Genomic DNA, 23,506 nt, shown 5'->3' with positions numbered 1-23,506 from the left:
CAAGATTGCATAATGCCCGGGCCGAGCGTGTCGGCGATATCCACGAGTGAGAAAGCGTCCGATTTACGAACGCGTGTGCGTAAAACGTGGCACGCCGTCGGTCCGTTTGATAGGCTCGCGCGTCAAAATGATACGGCGCAAAATGATGAATCGTTATTGATAACGGCCGACCCTTCCCGGGGGAGATAAGTTTCTCGCTCCGGAGGACGCGAAACGTGCCTCGCGACCGTGGCAATAAAACGGGGGCAAAATTTAAGTTAAAAGCTGCAGACACGATATTTTTCTACTTTTTTTTTCTTTTTTTTTTAACCAAGAAATGTAATAACATTACACGAAACGTAATTTTTTTTAAATTGCCTCTAATTAATTGACTACTGGTAAGAACTATTTACGAATCGATATCGCCGATGCTACTTATAAAAAGCTGTCAATCTTGCGCGAATAAATACGACATTTTGCGGAGTACGGGTGCGATGCGCGCAACATTGAAAAAAGCTTAATCGGAGTCTTAAACGGAAGTTAAGTCATACTAAAGTTTTACTTCCAGAAAAATGGTACGCGCAAGGAAGAATCTAAATACCGGGCGAGCCCCATAACCGCAGCGAGGCGCCATTCTCCCAGGATTCATCGAAGGCACCCTTCGTTACGACCACGGCGGTATAATGAAAATATAACAGTTCCTATGCCGCGGAGTTCGTCTGGCAGCCTTCTGGCGCATCAACCTGACACATAAACTCTTATTATGCTATACGTTACTGGGCGGGGGCGCTAATGGAGCCACAAGTCAGCCGGGTATCGCGGCGAGCACCTTGCCGCTGCGCCCGTCTACTTATTTTATATTTAAGCGCCGTAAAGAAGGAGCTACTTACCGGACGAAAGGGATATTTAATAATAAATTCTCTCGCGCCGCCGACTCCGGCCATCATAAGCGCCGAGCGTTTACTGACGACGGACGACGACCTTGATCCTAATTTTCAGAAACTCGCGTCCGCGCGAAGGGAAATAATCGAGGGTGGCCGTGCAGTGGACGAAAGTCGTCGCGACTCAAGTTCTTCAGCTACGAGCGAGCGAGCGATTACGCGCGATACCTGCGGTAACGGTATAAATATTTCAACGCCGCTCTCTCTGGTGTTCGGAAAATAAGCGTCGCGCACATTCGTAACCCGCGGCAGACCTTCTGAAGAGGAGAACGCGACGGTTCCGTCGTCGCTCGACAATCGGTGGCCGTCGACGATTTAATCGCGTCGTCTCGCTCGCGCGCGAAATCGATAATCGCGAACGAAAACGTATCCATAAATTCCGCGACATGGCCCGTGTACGGCTGTATGAAAATTACAAAGCTATTAATTATGACCGCGATAAATTAAGCAGCCGTGGGGCCATTATAGAGCGCGAGCCCCGGTGAATTGTTGGTAAACTTGGTCCAAGTACGCAACACGGGCGCTGGTAGTGCTCTCTCGGCCCAACGCGGCTCACCAGGCATATAATAATGGTTGGTTAGAATGCTAATATATGTCCGGACGGCGGTGGCACCGGGGGACCTTGCATCATCGGAGGACCCAACTGGGCACTCGCCCGCTCCTGGCCGGACACCGTATAATCTACACCCCGAGACGTTATTACTCCCCGAGACACTAAAACCACGTCGATGGAGCGGGGGTAACGCCACCGCCGCCGCCGCCGCCGCCGGCGAGCCTCGGTCGCTGTCGAAGGACCTGGCTCTTTCCGACCACCTTGGTACCGACCGCGTCTTCTAGCTACTCTCCAAGTCCCGTGAGGCTAATTGCTGGGAACCCGAATCCGACTACCTCATAGATTCGCTCTCCCCCCTCCCCGCGCTCGCGCTCGCCGAACGACCGCACTTGAGAGAAATCGCACCGGCGAATTTATGGCGGATATAACACGAGAGCGGACGCTCACGCGCGAGCTTTTTCCCTGATTGTTGGCGCACGGTAACCGACGGCCAGCAGTCGCGTTTCAAAGAGCGGCCCTTAAATCCCGGCCCCTTGATCCGTGGATCCGTCGTGGATACGTGTTCCTGAACTTGATCGCCCCGAGGTCGAAACTTACTTGGCGAGCAGCGGCGGCGGACACTGGACAGACATTTGGAGCTGGCATGAGACTCGGCCGGTGGATACGACGAACGGAAGGTTGTAGAGGGTAGAGACGGGGAGGAATGACGGGTCTCGAGCAAGAAGGAGATTTCCTTGCTGTCCCGTCCACATGCTCGATTCAGTTCACCGTCGAGTGGCGAAGTAAGGAAGTGTAGGTTGCGGTGGTGGTCGAGAGGGCCGACACAATGCCCACCCTGCCGGGGGCCACGTCAACTCGAGAGCACTGACCAGGACTCTGGCTTTGTACCCGAAGATGTTCTAAGAAGGACTCGCAAACAACCGTCATCTCGTCGGGCTTCTTCCCCGCATACACGCGATTCACGGTCCTCGTAATAACCGTTATCAAATTGCAAGAATTAATTAATCCGTATACTCACATGCGTATAAAAAATAAATTTCTTTTTTTTTTAATTTAAATTCCTTTGAATTAATTATTTATCGTGCTCTGTAAAATAATTTCGCGTCACTCGTGATTTATTTTATCGCGCCAATTCCACTCTGCATTCATATCTACGGCGCTCGGGTGCGAGATAGGCCTATCGTTCGAGGCTCGACTTTGCGCCGGATCGGGCGAGACGCTCGACCAAAATACATGTTGCGTGCAGGGGCGAGACGGTGCCAGGCATACCGGCTTTACACGGGGGACGACAGGACGCATAATATAACGGACGTGCATAAATCCACGTGCCAGTCAACAATGTACATAAATACTAGCCCCTTGTAACGTGGTCTCTGCGGGTGGACGGCCGGAGGGCGGGCGGAGGAGAAGAGAGGGCCTCGGTGCCAGGGGTGGCCGCCGGCTCGCCGGAGGGACGGTTTAGGGGAGAGTTGAGGTCGCGGCGGAGACTCGTGCAACAACTATGTGGTGTCGCAGTTCCTCACTCCGGGGGGACAGGCCCTGTGGTTATGCTCGTCAGTGCGCTCGCCGTTGCCAGGAGATACCTCGAAGCGCTCGCCTCAGCCGGCCCGGGGTGTATCGAATGAAATTTCGAGTAGGTCGATCGAGAGGCGACTCGCAACGCCGACTCCTCATGGGACATATAAACTTCGATAATTCTCAGCGCGACGCTGTTATCCCGGACTCGTTGCGAAGTAATAACGACCAAGGTTTCGCGGTACTTTCCAAAGAAGCAATAAGGGCAGGACCGTTTAAGTAACAGGGAAACCAAGGGAGCGAGAGGGATCGCGGAAAGGGCGGCAAGAAAAGCAAAGAGCAAAAAGTAAAACAGAGGGACAGGAAGAGAGGGAAAAATTCCGAGGATCTTGTCGTACTCGCCGAAGGTGCGCTCGCGTTCGTAAATACATATATACGTTTCAATCTCCGGCGTAATCCCGGACGGGGCGACGGTATTAGAAAAGTTTTTCCTGCTACTACATCACAACGCTTGCTTAGCCGGCTTACGCGTGCCCGCTGCGCTCTGTTACGTTCCTCCGCCGCGCGTTACTCGAAGTGAAACGAGGCGGGCCACCGGTCCACCGATCGCCGACGAAAAATCAGGAACTACGGCCAATGTCGATACGTAACTCCGGATTTTTCGTATACGGATGCTCCCGCGGTCGGGCAACGCTATCTTCCCCTCCCCGGCGGCGAGAAGGTAAAGGGCACCAGGGACCGAGGACCACCAGTTTCGCAATCTTATCCGGCCAACGCTGTCCCGTTATCCCGCCGTGTTGTACACTGGCTAGAGCAGATACGCGGTAACCTACCCTTTCCCGTCTACGTTCCCTCCCGCTATCTCTCGCCGCTACCTTCGTCAAGCATCCTCCTCTCCCTCGCTCTCGCTCTCGCGTCAACTCTTTTCCGTGGGATTCGTCCTCGCCGGCTTCTCCGCCCTCGCGAACACCGTCCTCGTAAATACTTGAGCCGATACCCGAGGATATCGGCTAATATTCTAAGAGACGTCGTAGCCGCCACTCGCCCCCGCCGCGAGGCTGGACGAGCTCTCACCCCGCGCGTCTCGACCCCTCCGTCCGGTCGGATCGACCGCCATCGCGCCGACGACTGTACAATATTTATATTATCCCAACAGGACACTCTCGGGTAACACGGACATGATTGCAATCCCGTTCATATATCTTCAGCTATACGGTCGCGCGCGACTCTACACCACGCTGGGGACATATCAAAACCGGCGGCCACCTTGCAACGGGAGCACGGACGACGCCATCATAATATTTTCAGATAAACCTACGATTCCGTCTCTCCTCTATCCCTCTCGTTTTCGCGGCCGTCCACGGCCGGCACCAATACGCCGCTACGTTTCACTCCTGGACGACGCGTAATGTCTTCCGAGCAAATTGATTGAGCACTGCTTGAAGCTTCTCCCCGGGAATTTCCCGTTCCGCCCTATATCGCGTCGCCTCCAATACAAACAGGAAGAAACGGTCGAGCAATATTTATACCTGACGTAATATTGCAAACGGAAGTAGAAGTTGCGCGACGTTGATGTAAAAAGAAAAGAAAAAAAAAAAAGAGAGAGAATTAAAAATCTGTCCACGCGTATAAAGATTTATATAAATTTTCTTCGGTGAATAAAGACGTGATTAATATCGCAGTGATCAAAATACGAAATGGAGAAAAGTGTATAGAAAATAAAACTTGTAAAGTGCGACGTGTAAAAGAGCGAAAAAAAAAAAAAGGAATCTCGATATTTAGGGAACCCGCAGGAGCGCAGAGCTAATCCAACGTGAACGCTTCAAGAATCGGTATCAATGAGAAAGCGGGGGACTGGTTTTCAATTGATGGGAGGCCAGGTCGACAACGAAGAATACCTCCGCGTTAGCGAGATCTCGCCATGGGGGGAAAGGGGTGAGAGATCGCAGAAGAGGGGTGGTAAATGAGGCGGAGCCAATCGTTTCATTGCATCAATAGTCGTAGCGAAGTTATACCAACTTTCTTGATAAATCCCGCTTACTTTGCGCCATAACATAACTTTACAGAATCGGAACCACGGCCATGGAAGAATTGCGATTTGTAACTTTAGATGAGGTCCCCCGCCGCCGCGCGACCCCCTGTTCCCCGCCTCCGTCCCGGCTGTATTACCCCGTTCCGCTCGTATCGGCGTGCTATCCTGGTACAGGAATTTTCCTACGAGCGCTCCTTCCGCCGGATCTCAACGGAAAGTCCTCCGGAATCTCTCCTGGTTACGATCGTCTTAACTCCTCGATCCCCCCGAGCCGCCTAACGGGTTCATAGCCCGTAGACAAATGCGAGAAGAATACACGCGCGCGAGGAGAGGGAGTCGAGGGCGACATAAACTTCTGGAGCACGGGAGCATGTCCCTCTGACGATTGTATAGATGATTTGCATACAATGCGCCCTGAATCGATACCGAGCTGTACAGGTATTTCGCGGAGGGACATCTTTAAGCTTCACTCGCACCACTGAATATCGAAGCGCGCATTTTTTTTTCACGCGAAGCCTTATCCCGCGACCGGTCTTCGCGAGACGCAAACGGCGAAAAATTTAATTCAGCTTCGTGGCTTCTTCGTTTCGACGAAAATTTATATTTGACAGCTAAATATTCCGCGTATTCTATTTATGTAAATTTATTTGTATTTTAGAAATATGAGTTTCAATTTTTTTTTTTTTTTTAATGCAGCATAACGCGAGAGCGGTAAATCGCCGTCGAATCGCTCGAGTTTATAAAAGAACGCTCGTATCTCAGATAATGTTAAGTCAGATTAAAAGCAATTCCATGGAGCGAGATGTCCCTTTGCCGACAGGCGCGCGCACGCTGGCCAGTCGGACAGGCCGATCTTTCTGGAATTCCGTTTTACGAATTTCCGTTCCGTGACGTTCGGCTACCGCGAAGAGAGCTTTCGGCAAATTGGCATTCTTCTTTCGACCGGGACGACGGTGGATGCGACCCGGGCGGGTTTGACGTTCGCCAGTTCCTTTGAACGCGAGATCGGGGGTATCCGAGTGAAGTGATCTCTGGCTGCCACGGTCGGTTCTGCCCCTCGTCTGTCTCGTTCCTTCCCGCGCTCGCACCCTGCGCCGCTCTCCTTCTCCCTTTCGTCTCGCTCGGCCGGGCTCTTCTAGCGGCGTTCACGGTGGCATTGTACGCGACTAATTAGTCGAAGCGCGAGATCGAGGAGTGAACGGCTTTAATTAACATTCCTGGCTCGCTCACCGCCGCCACCTTCTCGGAAGGGCAAATTGAAGGCTGTAAATGTCGGGAGAATCGCTCGAACCGAGGCGATGGCCCTCCGCACCCTACGCTCACCCCGAAATTAGACTTTCCGTCCCCGGATTTGAGCGCGGACTCTAATTTTTCGTTTGATAGTTAAACCGAGAGTAAGAGCGAAAGGGAGATCTTTCTCGCGAAGTTGCCGAGACACCGCATCGCCCTTCAAACCGCTTCCAGCAGCAATCGCGTTATCGTTTAACGCCGTACGTTTAAGAGAACAACTTTAAGTTGCTCCGGTAGCAAAATTGTTTTCCCGACGTAAGCTCTTAATTCATAGCCGAAGTCAAATATAAGTATCATGATAATTTAACGAAAACATTAGTGACGTGCGAATTTATATTCTCTTGTAAAAATTTTATGTGCACAGGAGCTCGCGGAAATAACGCGAGTTCCGGATTAGATCGCGAGGTAAATGTCGGACGTGCGCTTAGATCATATTTAACGTCGGCGGGAGTTATGTTATCGAGGTGGTTCGCGCGCGTTGTGCAATTTCGATCATTAATCGCCGTCGACGGATCGCGTCGAATGCGGAAGGTTAATTTTCCGCGAATAATTGGGATCTGGTTGATCGATCTAGCCTCCGGCGGGTAGGTGGTGAAACGGCGTCTAAGTCATCCCATTCGTCTTCGGTAAGATACTCGGCGGAGGAGATCATCGATTCCGGTGGCGGGGCTAAGGAAAATTAAATGATGCAGACCCCCGTTGAAGGAGAGTTATTTGTCACGGTCGTTGAGGGAGCCCTCCCGCGTCCCTCTGCCGGTCGGAGGGTGGCGGCAGGTCTCGCCCTCACCTTCGCTCCGCGCGTCCCTTTTCCTCGCCCGCGCCGGGAATCCCGCTGTTTAACCTAACCGAACCGCTATTTGTAACGAGTCTATTACATTGAATGCGAAACGAGAGCGCGAACTTCGACCGGAATTCGTCGCAGAGTTACCGAACAAGTCGGGACGAGTCTTTTATTTGCCTGTGTCGGGAGAGGACTCCGGCGGTTCTCGAATTAATCTCTCGCGTCTCAATCGCGCGTTTTAACGGCATCATAACGTCGCCTAGCTAAGCAAGTGTCTAAGCTGCCGTTATTAAAAAAAAAATATATATATATATATGCGTATTAATCATTCATTACCGCGACACGAATAAATAGCAATAATTTCCAGAAATTAAAATGTAGTTGAGAGTTTTCAGAGAACGATTAAAAAAATTCTTTATCCTTTCTGCATTTTTACGACCGACAAGTGTTTCCATTTTTTCCCTTTTTTTTTTTTTTTTAATTAAATCAAACGATTGATATTTCAAAATTACAAATTTATTTTGACGTAACGTTAAACGTTTATATGTCCGATTTTTTTTCAATAGCCGACTCTTTGAAAGTTCTACAATCGATGTTTCTCAAATGTGACAATACAGCGGTCGAGTGCGATACGCGGCCGTGCGCCGGAAAATTCGGCAATAAAAATCCCGCGAGAACGAATGCGGAATCAAGCGCGGTTTTACGATAATGTCGATGTCGCGGGGTGACGATCGAGAGGGGCAGCTGTGGATGCGCAAAAGTAGAGCGCCCGACGTGGCAGCACACCGATAAACAACGTTGCATCGAGTGAGGATAACCCCTGCGCTCTTCTCTCCTGCCCGGTCCCTTTCCCCGCCCGTCCCCTTTCTATCTGACGCGAATATAAATTCACAACACTTGCAAATAACTGCCGCGCGTTGCGGGATCGACGCGACGATCCCCTCCGAGCGGGGCGGCTATCTTCTCCTCTTTCCGCTTTATGTTCGCACGGCCAGACATCGAGTGGCCTTTTATTAGCAGTGTTCAGTTTCAGATCAACGAATGTTAATTTCATTACGAATTACTTGTACGCACTACGACTGCCTATATTTATTTTGCTTCCGCGGGACGCTCTAATTGCGTAATAATGCAAATGTATTTAAATTGCGCTTGATAAAATAAATTATAGTTAATATTTTATCTAGAACTAAATTACCTGCGAACTAATAACAAAGATTCTGTAGTTACTGGATGTGCCATAAAAAAAAAAAATGAGTATTCTACTTTGCACGAATAAAAGGGTTGCTCGTATAAATGCAGTACGCAGTCAGCTCCGTCAAAGTGTATCGGTATTTGTTTTCTGCGCGGCGCGGCGCCAATGAATCTCGCAAGTATCATCAAGCGCTGGAAGAATTATTAACCATGGGGCGCTCTTCATTCTGCGACGTTACGACATTAACAGTTTTCGTTCTCCCGGCTTTCCACCCTCTCTTGCACAACATCATACTCCTCGCCCCGGCATTCTGCCCCTATATTTCCTTTCTCTTTCTCTGTAGGGGGCACGAAGTGGCGAGTCGAAACCGGGGCGCTGGAAAGGGGCGAGGAAGAGAAAGAGGGGGAGGGCGGACTTGGCCGTCCCGACCCCCGCGCGATAACTTTTTCCTTCTCCGCTTGTACCGTGCTCGAATTTATGCCGGACGGAGAATTAATGCGTGACAGATTTGTAGTTATTACGAGGAGGAGGCGGAGGCGAGATGGAAAGAGTAGGAAGACGAGTGGCCCCGGCCTCACTCAGCCCGAGGGAACGGAGCGGCAGCGAGCGAGACGGAGAAACAAGAAGCCGGGGACGGAAAGGGACGACGATAAGGGATGGTGGCCGAGGGAGAACGGCCGGAGGGGGCGAAGGGGGAGCGCGAAGGGGCCGACGGGTAGAGATGCGGAGAGAGAGACGGACAAAGAGGGCGGCGGAGGCGCACGAAGGTTTCGCAGGGCATCGAGAGGCACGGCCGGGCAAAGGCAGTGAGGCATTCGGGCAGCGATGGCGGCGGAAGTGAGCCCATTACTTATTATAACTGCCTGGCGAGCGAACGAAGCGAGCGGAGGAGCGCCTGTCAAACATCCATCATCGCGACGAATGGCCCCGCTGCCAATAACATCCGCCGTCATCGCCAACTTTTCGCGGCCTTGCCTCGCGCTGCCGCTGCTTGCCACCCCCAAGCCCATCGCTTCTACCCTCTTCATGGTCGCCGCCTCCGCCGCCGTCGCCACTTGTTTGTATTAATTTCCTTACGGAAGTAACATTGAGCGAGCGAGAACTTCTGAGAGCGATCTCCGTCTATTTCCGCGAGGCTTTCTTAATGGAAAAGCCGGCGTGATCGATGTTAATCACACGCGACGCGAATGCAATACGTTTCTGTTACGCGCTCCATTCAATTATGATTTCTCGACGGGTGCTTAAAGCAGACTCTGACTCCACCTCCCTCTAATTTCCGAATATAATTTATTAAATAATTAGTACAATTAAAAATTCTAACAAACATCTGCTATTTAATTAATCTAAAAACAAAGTAACAAAAAAAAAAGAAATCTAACGCGTACCAGCTACGTAAATTATTTCCCAGTCTCGAATGCAATGAATTAAGATGTTTAATTTCACAGAGGTAAGTTCCGTTTAATTAATCCCTACATAAAACGGGAACGAAGAAAGAATGTCGATCATAATCCTTATCAGCCAGCTGCGAAGCGGAATCGCGAGGAAACGGCGATACGTATACTGGAAACAATACGTTGGCTGCGCTTCGCTCCGAAGAAATAATTCAAAGGACGATCGCGATTAAGAGGATAAGGGGCGCACGCAACGATCCTCGCCTCGCAATCGATGGTCTTAAACGAGCAGCGGCTATCGCGCGACTCGTCTTTGATACGCGGCGGCGTAACGAGTGCCGGCCTTCGGCGCTTCGCGAAGTAATGTAGGTATCGAGTGTTATGAGCGGAGGTATACGTAACACGTAAAGTAATACCTTTATCCCGGGCAGACTCGCGCGCGCGTCCGTGTGCGCCGTTGCGTGCGTGTGTATTGTGCGCCACGTAGTATAGGAAGTCGCTTTATGTCAGAGATCGATACTCATAAAATGTTTCGGCACGGTTAGGTGCTCCTTCTTGCCCTTCCCGGTCCTCTCGCCCCCCCGCGGCCGGTTCCCCTCTTTCTCCTACTCGGTTTCACTGTCTCTATCTATTCATCTACCTTCCCCTTTTCCTATCCTTTCGGTATCTTCAACGAGAGAGGGCCGTATCGCCGACGTATTTACGATCGTCGTAAGCCTCGATCGTAAGGTTCGCCGTGGATGTCGATATCGAGCCCGCTCTTTCTCCGTCTTTCCTCGCGCCTCCTTTCTTCGTCGCGCACCTTTCCGCCCGCCCTTCTCCATTCTTTCCGTACTATCGCGGTCGTTTCTGATCGCTGCGCGCAGAGAGAATCCAAAGCCGCGCGATAATTCCCGGTTTTCAGATATTTGTCACGATTGTTTCTTCACCCGTGCGTTTATGGCTCCTTTCTTACGTCGCGCATGTAATTTCTACGTAATTTATACAAAAAAAAATAATAATAAAATATAAAAAAAAATAGTCGTGCCTTTAACTTTATTCAAATATTGCTTGGAAAAATTCATTCGCGTGACTGCACGAATATATCACTTTAAAAAGTAATTTTGTAGGGACCGCGACGTTTTCAACGATCGTGCGAAATCCGTTAAATATAATATTCCACGCGGTCCTCGGCACGGTCCATTGCAATGTGTTTTAGGGGAGCCGGAGGAGCACGAATGATCCGGCAGCGCATATCCACCGCTGGTCAGTTAGGCCGGGCATATGGCAGGTCGTATCTATGTAGCCAGGCGGACAGCTGGAGTGACTCATGGCGGATTACAGTGATTGCTTGTTTATGGTCATTAACATCCTCGTGGTCCCATAACTACCCCGCATAGCGTCCCGTCCCATCAGCAGGCCCCACCGTACGTGCTAGACTATATGCTTACGTATGTGTTCGTTGCAGGTACGTCGGATGCAGCCTACACATCGGCACGCGTGCATATACGTTCGGTCGACGGAGAGAGGAAGGCCGAGGGAGAGACAGAGACAGGGAGAACGTAGATCGACGTCTGAAGTAATTTGTATAATAAATAAGCGTCTACATCCGCGGAAATCACTAAGGGATTAATTACTATCGCGCTTCGAAATTGGAGAGCTCTCTTGTCTCACTTATATCGAACAATATAATAATTCTCTACGTACTGCCATTCAACATTATATTGCATTTTACAAAGCGGCGAACAAATCGCGCGAAGGGGTAACGCGGTTGCTGAGAAACGTTTCGTTGATGGACGCAAATAAATTCCGTTAATTAAACGTTGATCGCGTCCGTGTCTTGAAAAAAAAAAAAAAAAAAAAAAAGGAAGAAAAAAAGGGGAATAAAAAGCGGTGAGCGAACGACTCGTTCCGCGGCGAACCGGAAAAAGCGATATTTCGACGCCTCGCGGAGCGAGAGTAGCCCGCAGGCCGGCGGCAATTCGCCGCGAGACATAGATCGTGCGCGCGCGAACCGCATCCGGGGACAATTGCGATCGGCCGGCGAGTCGTGTGCGATTCCGCGGGCGCGCGTTCAACGCGGAGAGGGCTGATTGATGGAAACGGGTCCTCCTAGAGCAACTGCTGCCCACCAACGGCAATTATACCCGCTACACGCGCTGTATCGTTCCCGACACATAGATCGCCCATGCTCGTTCGGCCCGGCTCGGTGGCCAGCGACACTAATACGACCCTGGGACGCGTAACTCGCGCCACCCCGCAACACCGACATCGGCCATCGATACCGTCAACCGACGCCCGCCGCCGCCACCGCCGCCGCCACCCCTTGATTGCCTCATTGGATCGCATTATGTCGGCGCCATTATCATAATTCAGGGATTTTTCACGAACGTCCCGCAGAGCACGGGCTTTGGCTCGAAGCCCGATTGCCCGCAGAGAGACACGCATCGATCGATCGGGGCTCGCCGAACCGATATGCTATCTAGGAACTCTTGCTTCCTCAAGACGGTTCGATCAACGGACTTGGCGCAGCTCTGTAATTAATATAACTGCACGGAATGAAGCTGCGAGCACCTGGATGAAAACGAGAACCGGAAGACGCGGAATAATCTGTCCGGCGATACGGGAAGGAACAACAGAACGTCGACATGATAAGCTTCATAAATCGTGTTAAAATCCGATAAAACGGGATGCTCCTCGGGTACGTCCGATAGGAGACGCCGTGGCAAAAACGCGCGCGGGAGAGGGCACGTCGTAAAATGAGGGGCGCGGCGAATAAGGGGGTCTCTAATAAAACATAACTGTCAAGGAGTCGCGGGGCCGTTACGACGTTATGGATCGGGACGTCGACCTCGGTACTCCGCGACGTCAACCGTAGTTAGACACACACGGGCGCATACGCGCGCGTGCACACTCGCGCGGAGGGGTAACGCAGTATAATATGATAATAACGCCCACCGCGCGGGTAGATAGGTATAATTGTCGAGCATAACTCAGGGCGGAGCGACCTGGACGTCGGTGATGTACGCCTTGGTAAAGCGGCTCCGGGAGTACGGCGCACACCGGACTCCCATGGGCTGCGACGAAGGGGGAGAAGGAAGGCCCGGGAGGGAAATGAGGGCTGCCCGCGCGCTACGGCGGGGGTGGGTGTTGTAGCTTTCCTTAATTTATTGATATAATCAGCTCAGCTTTGTTAAACACGCATAATAAGTCTGCCAGGGTGGCGTGAATAATCCCAGCGACGCTCGATGAAAGTAATCTTAATTGGTCCACGAACGCGCGTGTCACGCGGAGCCACGACTACGTCTAAGCCACCGGCGAGGATCCGGAGGAGACAGCCCGGAGCTTTGCTTTTAACTTGAATTAAACACCACGCCAATTACGCTCGGTTTGCGCTAACGATACCCGGCGCCGCGCCGCGCTACGCCGTTTGCATCGGATAGATTTGGAGTACGCGATTTTCCGCGTCGCGGAGCCCGCCACTCGATTCCGTAATGCGGCCGGTAAACTCGCGCCGTAAAGACGAGGAGCGTTGTCGCGCTGGAACAATCCATTGTCGCTGCCGCATTATGCAACTCGATACGCGCGCTGATCCGTGAAACGTACTATTAGCGTTTGAACTAAAATAATCACCGCAAGATTACCACGTTCGCAACGTGCGAATAAAATGCTCTAGTGAAGATAGTCTCTGATAAACAATTCGATATTAATTAATAATCGATCGTTTGATTATTTAACGCTGTCGCTGAGAAGCATCTTAATTTTCCATCGACTCTTAATTCGCGTCACCGGGGCAGCGTGGATATTGTCGCCGCGTCTACGTTTATCATCGCGCAGCGGAATTATTAGACGGTATCGTAAAGGCGATTTATAGCTTTTCGGGCGAGAGAGCGAAACTCACCGGATATTGCCCGGCGGTGCGAGACAAACGACGGGAGCAACGACGGGCCAAAAACCGAAATAACGGACGGGCTTGTCGAAGTGCGCGGGACGACGCGGGGGGCGTTGAGTGTCGCGGCATCAATCTCGCGGTACTTTTTTCGGGAGATGACGCGCGGTGACAGGCCGCAGAGGTTTAGGAAACGATCGCGGACGTCGAGCGACGCGTCGGGGCGCGACGCCGATGGCATTGCCAGGGGTGCGCACGTGGGGTAGAAGGTAATCACTTGGTGATGTAGTTCCTGCGACGGCGAGGACGGGGTGGGAAGGGCCAGGGGGGAGGCTGGAAACGGCCTGCATCGCTGGTGCACACGGCCGCCGGTATACACGGCGGCCGCAGCCAAGCGCGAGTATTAGAGCGATTGACTGCCGGACGTAACCCGTACGTGCCGGCCGGTAACACGTGTAACATACTGCCGCCCATGTATCTCCCTCCACCGTTCGCGTGTTTATGTGGAATCGGGGTCGGTCGCCATCGCGGCGCGTTCACACATCCAAAAGACGAGCTCCCGCATTTTTGCCCTCCACAAATCGTCGCCGACGCTATTGCGAACCTCGAGGGCGAAAGTGAAACTGCAATACTTTCGCGCGCCGCTCGTTACACCGCCAACGCGCCGGAAGACCGTTTCAGTTAAATCGAGGAACTTTATGCAGGTTGTTAGGAAAAATTGTAATAATTGATAATAATCTCTTTGAATCAGGGCCTTTCATTTTTTGGATCTGAAGCACTTTTATTGTGCCGGAATATTTTTATTTTTGCGAATATCTTTGTAATGTTATGCAACGTGATACTACGCTCAATTTTTTTTTTATGCAGGAACAATGATATAGTGACGAACGCCGGTGACGACCCGCGCGGCTTACCGATAATTTAAGGTCCAGATAATAAAGCGCCGGGCCATTAAAAAGTAACTACCCCCGAAACATGGCGCGCGCGGTCACATTTTTCGCAATGGAAATCGCTCGCGGGCGGCCGAAACAACGAATCAACCCGCGCGACCTCCGCGAAATCGCGCGCGTTACGAAACAAAGCTCGCTCGATCATGAAATACTGCTCGTGCCCCGGTCGCGTCCGGAGCGCCGGTGGCAGCGGGCGGGCGGGGGAGCAGTCGGGAGACGGGGTAGTTTAACGTAGGTAGGTAGGTGGTTTATAGTGATGCGACAAAAATGTAAATGCGATATCGTCCAGGATTCTGCGGTATAAATCTCGCGTTAATGTGTGGGGCGAACGACGTGGCGCTGACTACAGAAACGAGTTGGAGAGAAAGAGCGCGCAGAGTCAACGTGATAAAAAGTGGAAGAGAGAAAGAAGGGAGAGCGAGAGAGAGAGAGAAAGAAAGAAAGAGAGAGAAAGGAAGAAAGAGAGAGAGATAGCAGGAGAGCGCGAGACGGAAGACAGAAGAAACGCGGTGGAGAGAGTGAGAGATTCCGTCGTAGCGTTCATTAGGAAATCCCTCTGTCTCCCTCAACGCCACCCTCATGTACCGAATCGGAGCGGCGGCAGAAGCGAGAGGTCCGGAGTCAACGGAGGGCGGGGGGAGGGGGCCGGAGAGGAAGAGCGAAAAGAGCTCGGTGACAGAGTGAGAAGGAGAGGGTGGAAGAGCGAGGGTGCCGCGATAGATCACGCGGGCGGCAGCGCTCCTTCGAAAAACATCCATAAAACGCAGTAGGGCGGACTCAGCGACAATAAACTCTACATATAAATCTTGTCCTCTGACGCCGTGATACGCTGATGGCGAGCACGATAATCTCCGAGAATGCGGGTCCCTCTTCTTCCCCCCTTCCCCTGCCACCTTCCGCTCCGTCTTCTTTCTCCTTCCCGTTCCGTCCACTCTTCGCTCCCTCGCAGCGCCACCGACTCTGCCGCAGTCTTTCACCTCGGACGTTTCTTCGTCGCGTACGCACCACCGTATGGGCGAATTGCATTTGCATTGCCAAAAGGGTTGCCGAGTCTCGTCCGTGCGCGTCGCTGCGCGCCTCGACCCAACGTACAAGCCCGTATCGAAGTCGCGCAAATGTACGCTCGAGAGAGATACGCAATTAAAAGGCGAACGAAATTACGCGGCGACCAAACGTTCGCGGCTCGAGATTGTATACCGCCGTGCCGATCGCGCGCCGTAACCCGTGAAAGGAACAAAAGGGACGCGATTAATCTCGTTTCGCCGCGTGGAGTCGAAATCGAAGTCGTTTAGGCCGAAGAAGCGTGGCTCCGTTACCCCGTGGATGTAGCCTGGAATTAAAGTCTCAGCCCCGACCGCCCTTCTCTATCGCTTTCCCCTGTCCCCCGCCGCCGCCGCCGTCGCCGATCCATGGCATCCCTTCGCCTCCACGCCACGTCTCGCCGTATCTTCGACCGTAATTCACAGCCCCGTGCCTGCCTGCCGCTCCCTAAATGCTTCTAACTCCTATTCCTTCGGCGGGATCGAACAATGGCGCGTGAAATTTCAACTTTGAGCCTGCACCCCTCGGCCCCCCTCGCCACCTGGCCTCGGCGGCCCCGGGGCCGCCTCCTCCTCTTACTGCAGGCAGTCGCGCGATCTCTCGCTCGCGTAATTTAATTATTCACTCGAGAGCCGAACTCGCCGGATCTTGGCCGACTACCGTTCGTTCCCTGGCTTTTCTTGCGTTCTCCGGCGGCGTTAACTCGTCTGCAGAATCCCGATCCCGCGCGTTCACCATCTCTCGCGAAGCCGGTTCAGGGGGGAGACGAGAACGGTGGGAAAACGGGGAGGTAAGGGATACCGAAAAAGTGCACGGAGAAACGAGCCAGACACTTCCCTCCCCGTGTCTGATATCTTCTCTCCTCCGGCACCGCGTCACGTAAATCTTTCCCGCCGCGCCCCGCTGCTGTTTAGCTGCAAGAACGATTCCTCCGCCAACGCCAGAAACAGATAAACCGACGAGCGTAGCGCGAAATGAATCATTACTTTTTATCGGGTCGGCGCGAGGCGTTGTTACACCGACGGTAATTAGCAAGCTCGCCCGGTGACGCTGAAACTCGCGTCGAATCGCCGGCGACGCGCTCCCGTGCCCTCCTTCACGGTAAAAGAATGTGACGAGGGTGGTCCGGGAGATATCGCAAGGAGTCGCGAGGGGATGCGCCGCAAATATCTTTTACATTGGCTACTTTCCATAGAAACGTTGTAAATTCACCGACTTCGGCGACTCACCCTCGACGGAATTTTTGGCCGCGTTAACGATCGGGCTCGCGTGCCTTTATTACTCCGACGTTCGACATACGACTTAGGAGTCACGCAAAGTACGCGGGAGATTAAGCCACCTCGAATCGAGACGTCCAGTCGTTTTATCAGACTTTCGACGCATTGCCAGTTCGTTTACATTCACATAAATTACAAGCGTACAAACGCTCTCGTCTCGAATTAATTGCCGGTGTTTTAAAAAAGTAAAAATTCTTTTAAATAAATTAGAATAAATTTAAACGTATAGAAACCTTTGACACGCAGGCGAGCGAGCGCCGCTTTACACGTTAATCTCGCGCCGCGACCGTTTTGAGAACCCGTCGATAATCGACTCGGCGTCGGCGGTTAAGACAAGATGGATTTGTCACGCATCGCCGTCGTTTAGTCGATAAAGTGACGAGAGTCAGCCGGCGGTACAAGGTGCTAACTAGACAGAGCGGCACTCAATTATTACCGTCAGACCTCGTGTAGTTTAACTCATCCACCCCGTGCCGGCGGTGCCCTCCGCCCCACCTGCCCTCAACTAAACACTTTACGAGCAGCTTGCCTGCACGTCGCGCGCGATCAGTGTCGTCCTCGCGGCGCCTCTTATCGAAAATGGCAGCCCGTTAACGGCGTACACGTAGTCAGGTACCTCTCTCTCTCTCTATCTCTCTCTCTCTTTCTCTCTCGCTCTCTCACCGCGTGTGCATAGGTGCTCGACTAAGGCATCGCTTCCACGACGCGTCGTCGCGGGGATGTGGTATCGACCATGGGCGACGGACCGGCGATTAACGCGCGAAATGCGCCGGGGACTCACCTCCGAAGAACGGTTACCGATTCCGCTTGGTCGACGGAACAAAAGAACGTAATAAAAAAGAACGATTTCTCCGCCGCGTACTATCGATTACGCCTACAAATGCATTTCTGTGAACACGAAATATCTGAGAGAGAGAAAGAGGGGTTTTTTTCAATTTTTATCCGTTTCTTATTTTATCGTACACGTATCGTGATTAGAAGCATGGATTGCGCGACCGCGTTGTCAGCAAAGAAATTTCTTGGAGCGGTGAGAATCTGTCGAACTACTTGCTAGTCATTCTCTTCGGTGGTATATCCCGCTCTTCCCTCGACAAGCACGCGCGGGGACGCGAATGTATCTCGGGCATTTCTCGCGTGGTAGGTGGCACAATGCGAAACAAATTTGTTGCCAGCGCGCCGGATGATGTAACGCCGCGAAGATTTCTCCGAGGAATTCGCGGCGATGCTTGCATTCGTCGATTCGTATGGGGCGAAGAGTCTCCCTCTCTCTCTTTATCGCGGAAGTCTCCCGGTACGCGCCGTTCATCGCGGGATCATGCAAGGAAAATTGGATGTGGAACTCCCGTCGAGATCGGTTCGAACCTTCCGCCGGAATTTCATCGGCTATACAGGAAGATTCCCGTAACTCACGCTTTTTATCGCAAGTTTAACCCGATAAGCTAATGGAAACTCTATCGGCGCTTTAAGAAAATATGACGAATAACAGATCGAAAAATGCGAACCGTATAATCTAAACGCGCGATTTATCTTTCGCACCTCTCAGTCTTCGCGTTACTTCTTTAAGTCAATAAATTAAGAATTACGCTGATATACAAAATATATAACTATTGTTTTACCAAGTCCTCGAACGAATTGTAGAAGGGAATTAACGAATTATCTAACATAATCTCGTACAAACGTATGCGAACGCTGCTAAAAGATTGCTTATTTACCTAGACTCTAAATATAATTTATAGCAAAGTCTTTCACGTACTTTTTGTGCATGTGCTTTCAATCATTGCGTTACTGAAATATTAATTAAGAAGTCGCGGCATTTTTTATTTTTAAAATTATCTTGTTAATTAATACTTTTCGCGAAGTATGCCATTTACGCAAATTATTATTTATTTTTAAATATTCTTCCGTGTGCAGTATGATTTTCCCACCCAAAGTTTATACATTGTAAGAAAAATTAAACTTTTATTTTTAAATATTTTATAAAAAAAGAAAGACTTACAGAAAGATGCGCAGCGGCGGACATGTCGATAATCTGTAACAAATAAATATCAAATTTAAATTGTAGACATATTGAAAATTATTTATTGACTTAAAAAATTTTTACAAGTTTCTAAGAATTTTTCTTTAATAAAAAAATATAATAAATTTCTTTTTATTGTGAATAAAGCATAGGTATTAATTTTATATAAAAGAAAGTATTGCTTACCCTGGGGTTGGTCCGCCGAAGCATGAAGCCTCTCCAAGGCCTGCTCCTCCTCTCAGTGGGGTCAGTCAGATGGACACTCGCGAAGCAACACTAACACAACACTAATGAACGGCCGGCTTTCAATCTAAACAGAAAAAGAAGTAATGATTAGATACATATTTTTGAAAAAATAACTAAAATAATGTAGAGATCATTTAACACGATTATTTTTACATAAAGAGAAAGTAATGCTTACCCTGGGATTGATCCGGCGATGCATAGTACCTCTCTCAGTGAGGTCAGGCAGTTTGGCACCCATGAAATGAAACCAACGAGTCGGCTTTCAATCTAAACAGAAAAAGAAATGATTAGATATACATTTTTGAAAAACATACTAATATAATGTAAAGATTATTTAACACGTGTCGCGTTAAAATACTTTACACGCACAGAGAAATAATGGGAGATGTTAATTTGCGAGAACAGATATCTTTAATTATTTTATGCAATTACATTTTTGCGAGAATAGCAAGAGCTCCGTTCGCTGCGTGGTACATGGTGCGTAGTCCGTAATGCTCGACTTTCGCTTGAGGAATGCTGCGCCTACACCTCGCTCGCCCCACTCGCTCGACCGCCAAACAACTCTTGTGTACATACAATGCTTACTTCGCACGGGCCTCGAAGCAATGCTGTAAAAGTATTTCAGGCTCATTATTCTGGCAAATATTATTACCTACATTATTTCCATATCTCGCGAGCTTTGACTGTCGACATTTTGAAAGTGCAAAGTAATGCTTACTCTTGTGGTTGCTCATTATCGAGGCTCACGCATAATGAACGGATCGCGGTACAATTTGGGTGGAAGATCTTTCTCCTGTCCATCCTCTTCGCACATGAAGCACCCGAGATCATCTTACTTTCCCGTGAAGTCATATATTCCAAGATGAATAATGTTCCGTTCTCCGAGTCGACCGCGTAACCGTTGAATTAGTCGCGAATGATCTAGTCTACCTAGATGGCAAGACGTGCGAACAAAACTCGGGCGCTTTCGTTCGTGCTCGGTTGAGATCGGTCGTATGACTCGAGCAGTTCGTCACGTAGGCTGCAGATCCGCCTCACCTCATTCTGCCGTCTGCGGTTGCCGAGGAAGGATCTGCGCAAGATAGGCTCACGCGTAACAGACAGAATGCAGTACAACTTGGGCGAAAGGTCTTTCTCCCGTCCATTCTCTTCGTACATGAAGCACCCGAGATCATTTTTCTTTCCCGTGAAGTGAGTTTATTCCTCGATTAATAATATTCTGTTCTCCGAGTCGGTCACATAACCCACGAATTTTTCGCGAACGTGTTAACCTACCTAGAGAGCGAGATGTGCGAAGAAAACTCGGACGCCTTCGTGCGCGCTCGGCCGGGATCGGTCGTCACGTAGGCTGCTGATCCGCCTTACCTCATTCTGTTCCCTGCGGTTGTCGGCGTAGGATCTCTGCAAGATTGGCTCACGCATAACGGACGGATTGCGGTATAATTTCGGCGAAAGATCCTTCTCCTGTCCATCCTCTTCGTACGTGGAGCACCCGAGATCATCTCACTTTCTCGTGAAGTAAGTTTATGCCTCGATTAATTACTTCTTGCTTTCCGAGTCGGTCTCGTAACCCACGGATTTCTCGCGAACGCGTTAACAAATCTAGAGTGAGATGCGCGAACAAAACTCTGTCAGAATCGGTCGTACGACTCAGAGCTCGGTACGTAGGTACGTCCTCATCCGCAGACGGCCGTCCCCGCCGGCCAGGGAGCAGCCGAGATAGCAATTCTCCGAAAGTAGATTAGGTCAGCTGACGCGCTGATGACCTACTTTCCTTCTCTCTCGTTTTTACCGGCAGCTGACTTGCGACCAGATGACGCCGTACAGACCCACGCAACCGCGCGATCTTTGCAACAAACTTCTCGATACGTGTATTTCGCGCGTACGGTCAGACCATTGCCGTGCATAAAATGGCTGCCGTGACTTAATTAACGTGACGTAACAGATCTCAAAACGCGCCAATTAATCGTCACACGGAGAGTGCGTACAAATATATATATTATAGTATACTGATATGTATACTGGATTAACCGAGAACATTTTTTGTTTATTTCAGATAATCATCGAGATTAGAAGCGAGTGTGACGAATATCTCGTGTACAAAAGAAGATCCGGCCAGATATCTTGAGAGAAAGAAAAAGAAAGAGAGACTTCAGAGAAGCATTATACATCGACAGAGCAATCTCAAGAGTAAGCATTAATTTGTACTTTTAAAATGTCGACAGTCAAATCTAGTGAGATATGGAAATAATATAGGTAATAATATTTGCCAGAATAATGAGCCTGAAATACTTTTACAGCATTGCTTCGAGGCCCGTGCGAAGTGAGCATTGTATGTACACAAGAGTCAATTGGCGGACGAGCGAGCAGGGCGAGCGAGGTGTAGGCCCAGCATTCCTCAAGCAAGAGTCGAGCATTATGGACTACGCACCATGTACCACGCAGCGAACGGAGCTCTTGCTATTCTCGCAAAAATGTAATTGCATAAAATAATTAAAGATATCTGTTCTCGCAAATTAACATCTCCCATTATTTCTCTGTGCGTGTAAAGTATTTTAACGCGACACGTGTTAAATAATCTTTACATTATATTAGTATGTTTTTCAAAAATGTATATCTAATCATTTCTTTTTCTGTTTAGATTGAAAGCCGACTCGTTGGTTTCATTTCATGGGTGCCAAACTGCCTGACCTCACTGAGAGAGGTACTATGCATCGCCGGATCAATCCCAGGGTAAGCATTACTTTCTCTTTATGTAAAAATAATCGTGTTAAATGATCTCTACATTATTTTAGTTATTTTTTCAAAAATATGTATCTAATCATTACTTCTTTTTCTGTTTAGATTGAAAGCCGGCCGTTCATTAGTGTTGTGTTAGTGTTGCTTCGCGAGTGTCCATCTGACTGACCCCACTGAGAGGAGGAGCAGGCCTTGGAGAGGCTTCATGCTTCGGCGGACCAACCCCAGGGTAAGCAATACTTTCTTTTATATAAAATTAATATCTATGCTTTATTCACAATAAAAAGAAATTTATTATATTTTTTTTATTAAAGAAAAAATTCTTAGAAACTTGTAAAAAATTTTTTTAAGTCAATAAATAATTTTCAATATGTCTACAATTTAAATTTGATATTTATTTGTTACAGATTATCGACATGTCCGCCGCTGCGCATCTTTCTGTAAGTCTTTCTTTTTTTATAAAATATTTAAAAATAAAAGTTTAATTTTTCTTACAATGTATAAACTTTGGGTGGGAATATTATATCGCACACGGAAGAATATTTAAAAAAGAATAATAATTTGCGTAAATGGCGTACTTTGCGAAAAATATTAATTATCAAGATAAATTCAAAAATAAAACATGCCGCGACTTCTCAATTAATATTTTAGAAACGCAAGGATTTAAAGCACGTGCACAAAAAATACGTGAAAGACCTTACTATGAATTATATTTAGAGTCTTGGTAAATAAGTGATCTTTTAGCAGCGTTCGCATACGTTTTTACGAGATTATGTTTGATAATACGTTAATGCCTCTCGACAATTCGCGCGAGGACTCGGCAAAACGCGAGCGATTCCTGAGTTGCGATATTTACGACTGGGATATCCTTTAGCCCCCCGGCTCTATACATTTAAATTTAATCCCTTCTGAAATTTAATTCTTCGAAAACACGCGCGCAACGTACATTCTGTTACGCCTCTTCGCTCGGTGGCAATTACCGCCAGCCGTGCTTTCGGCCCTACGACGTACGTTGCCGGTTGCCTCGAGACAACGAGACAATCAATAAACAACACGTGTAGATAACAATCGTGGGATAGAGACCCTCTATTTTCCGGGATGGCCACTGTAATTGCCGTACGTGTTTCGGCGAGCTTCACCTCGACCGTGCCTCCCCGGTTCACGTGAGACAGGATATGCGGAAAGTGTATGCGAATATTACGAATCGGCAACTTTTCCGGTCCAGAAAATATTGTTATATTTTATTAGAATTTATTACGCAAAAAAGTCGATAAAAAAAAAAAAAAAAAAAAAAAAAAAAAAAAAAGAAATCTAGTAGTATTAATTTTTTTTTTAAGTAAAAGATGGGTGGGCAATAAAAAATGTTCTTTAGTACGTTCAGTGCGTCGGGAAGAATTTCTTCTAACAGTTAGATAGCAACTCCAATCGAGTTAACGTATATTAACATAATCAAAATTGAAGATGATTTGTTACTCACCGATGCGTATCGAAGTCGCATGGCCACGTTAGCCTGTAACACAAACACGTACATACAAATCAATGCTCCGAACAATTGATATTTCAAAGGTAAATGTTGCATGCACAAAATGATCGTAAACAGGTTTAGTTTTGCCGGTGACAAATGTAAAATAACAAATAGATTATTCGTAAAAAATACAATCCCGCTTGCGATCTCTCTTCCCACAAACAAATCT

General features: G+C 49.2%; 2 long non-coding RNA genes across 2 annotated transcripts in view; one reads left to right on the top strand and one right to left on the bottom strand.

The window, feature by feature from the left end:
* Nucleotides 1-18,653: 18,653 nt before the first annotated feature.
* On the bottom strand, nucleotides 18,654-19,296 carry LOC139109119 (uncharacterized). The gene is made up of 3 exons (XR_011546785.1): nucleotides 19,249-19,296; nucleotides 19,014-19,137; nucleotides 18,654-18,839 (listed from the first exon to the last, which is right to left on the bottom strand). It is a non-coding gene; the product is annotated as an uncharacterized lncRNA (long non-coding RNA).
* A 2,462-nt stretch (nucleotides 19,297-21,758) lies between these two features.
* Nucleotides 21,759-23,506, top strand: part of LOC139108925 (uncharacterized) — a 104,387-nt gene continuing 102,639 nt past the window's right edge. Inside the window, exons 1-3 of the long non-coding RNA XR_011546747.1 lie at nucleotides 21,759-21,806; nucleotides 21,918-22,041; nucleotides 22,220-22,252. This is a non-coding gene — a long non-coding RNA (uncharacterized lncRNA). The remainder of the gene's footprint in view (nucleotides 21,807-21,917; nucleotides 22,042-22,219; nucleotides 22,253-23,506) is intronic.

The sequence above is a fragment of the Cardiocondyla obscurior genome, linkage group LG16 (assembly GCF_019399895.1).
Source record: "Cardiocondyla obscurior isolate alpha-2009 linkage group LG16, Cobs3.1, whole genome shotgun sequence".
Lineage (NCBI taxonomy): Eukaryota > Metazoa > Arthropoda > Insecta > Hymenoptera > Formicidae > Cardiocondyla > Cardiocondyla obscurior.
The sequence above is the reverse complement of the archived record's forward strand: the minus strand, read 5'-3'. Positions and strand labels throughout refer to the sequence as shown.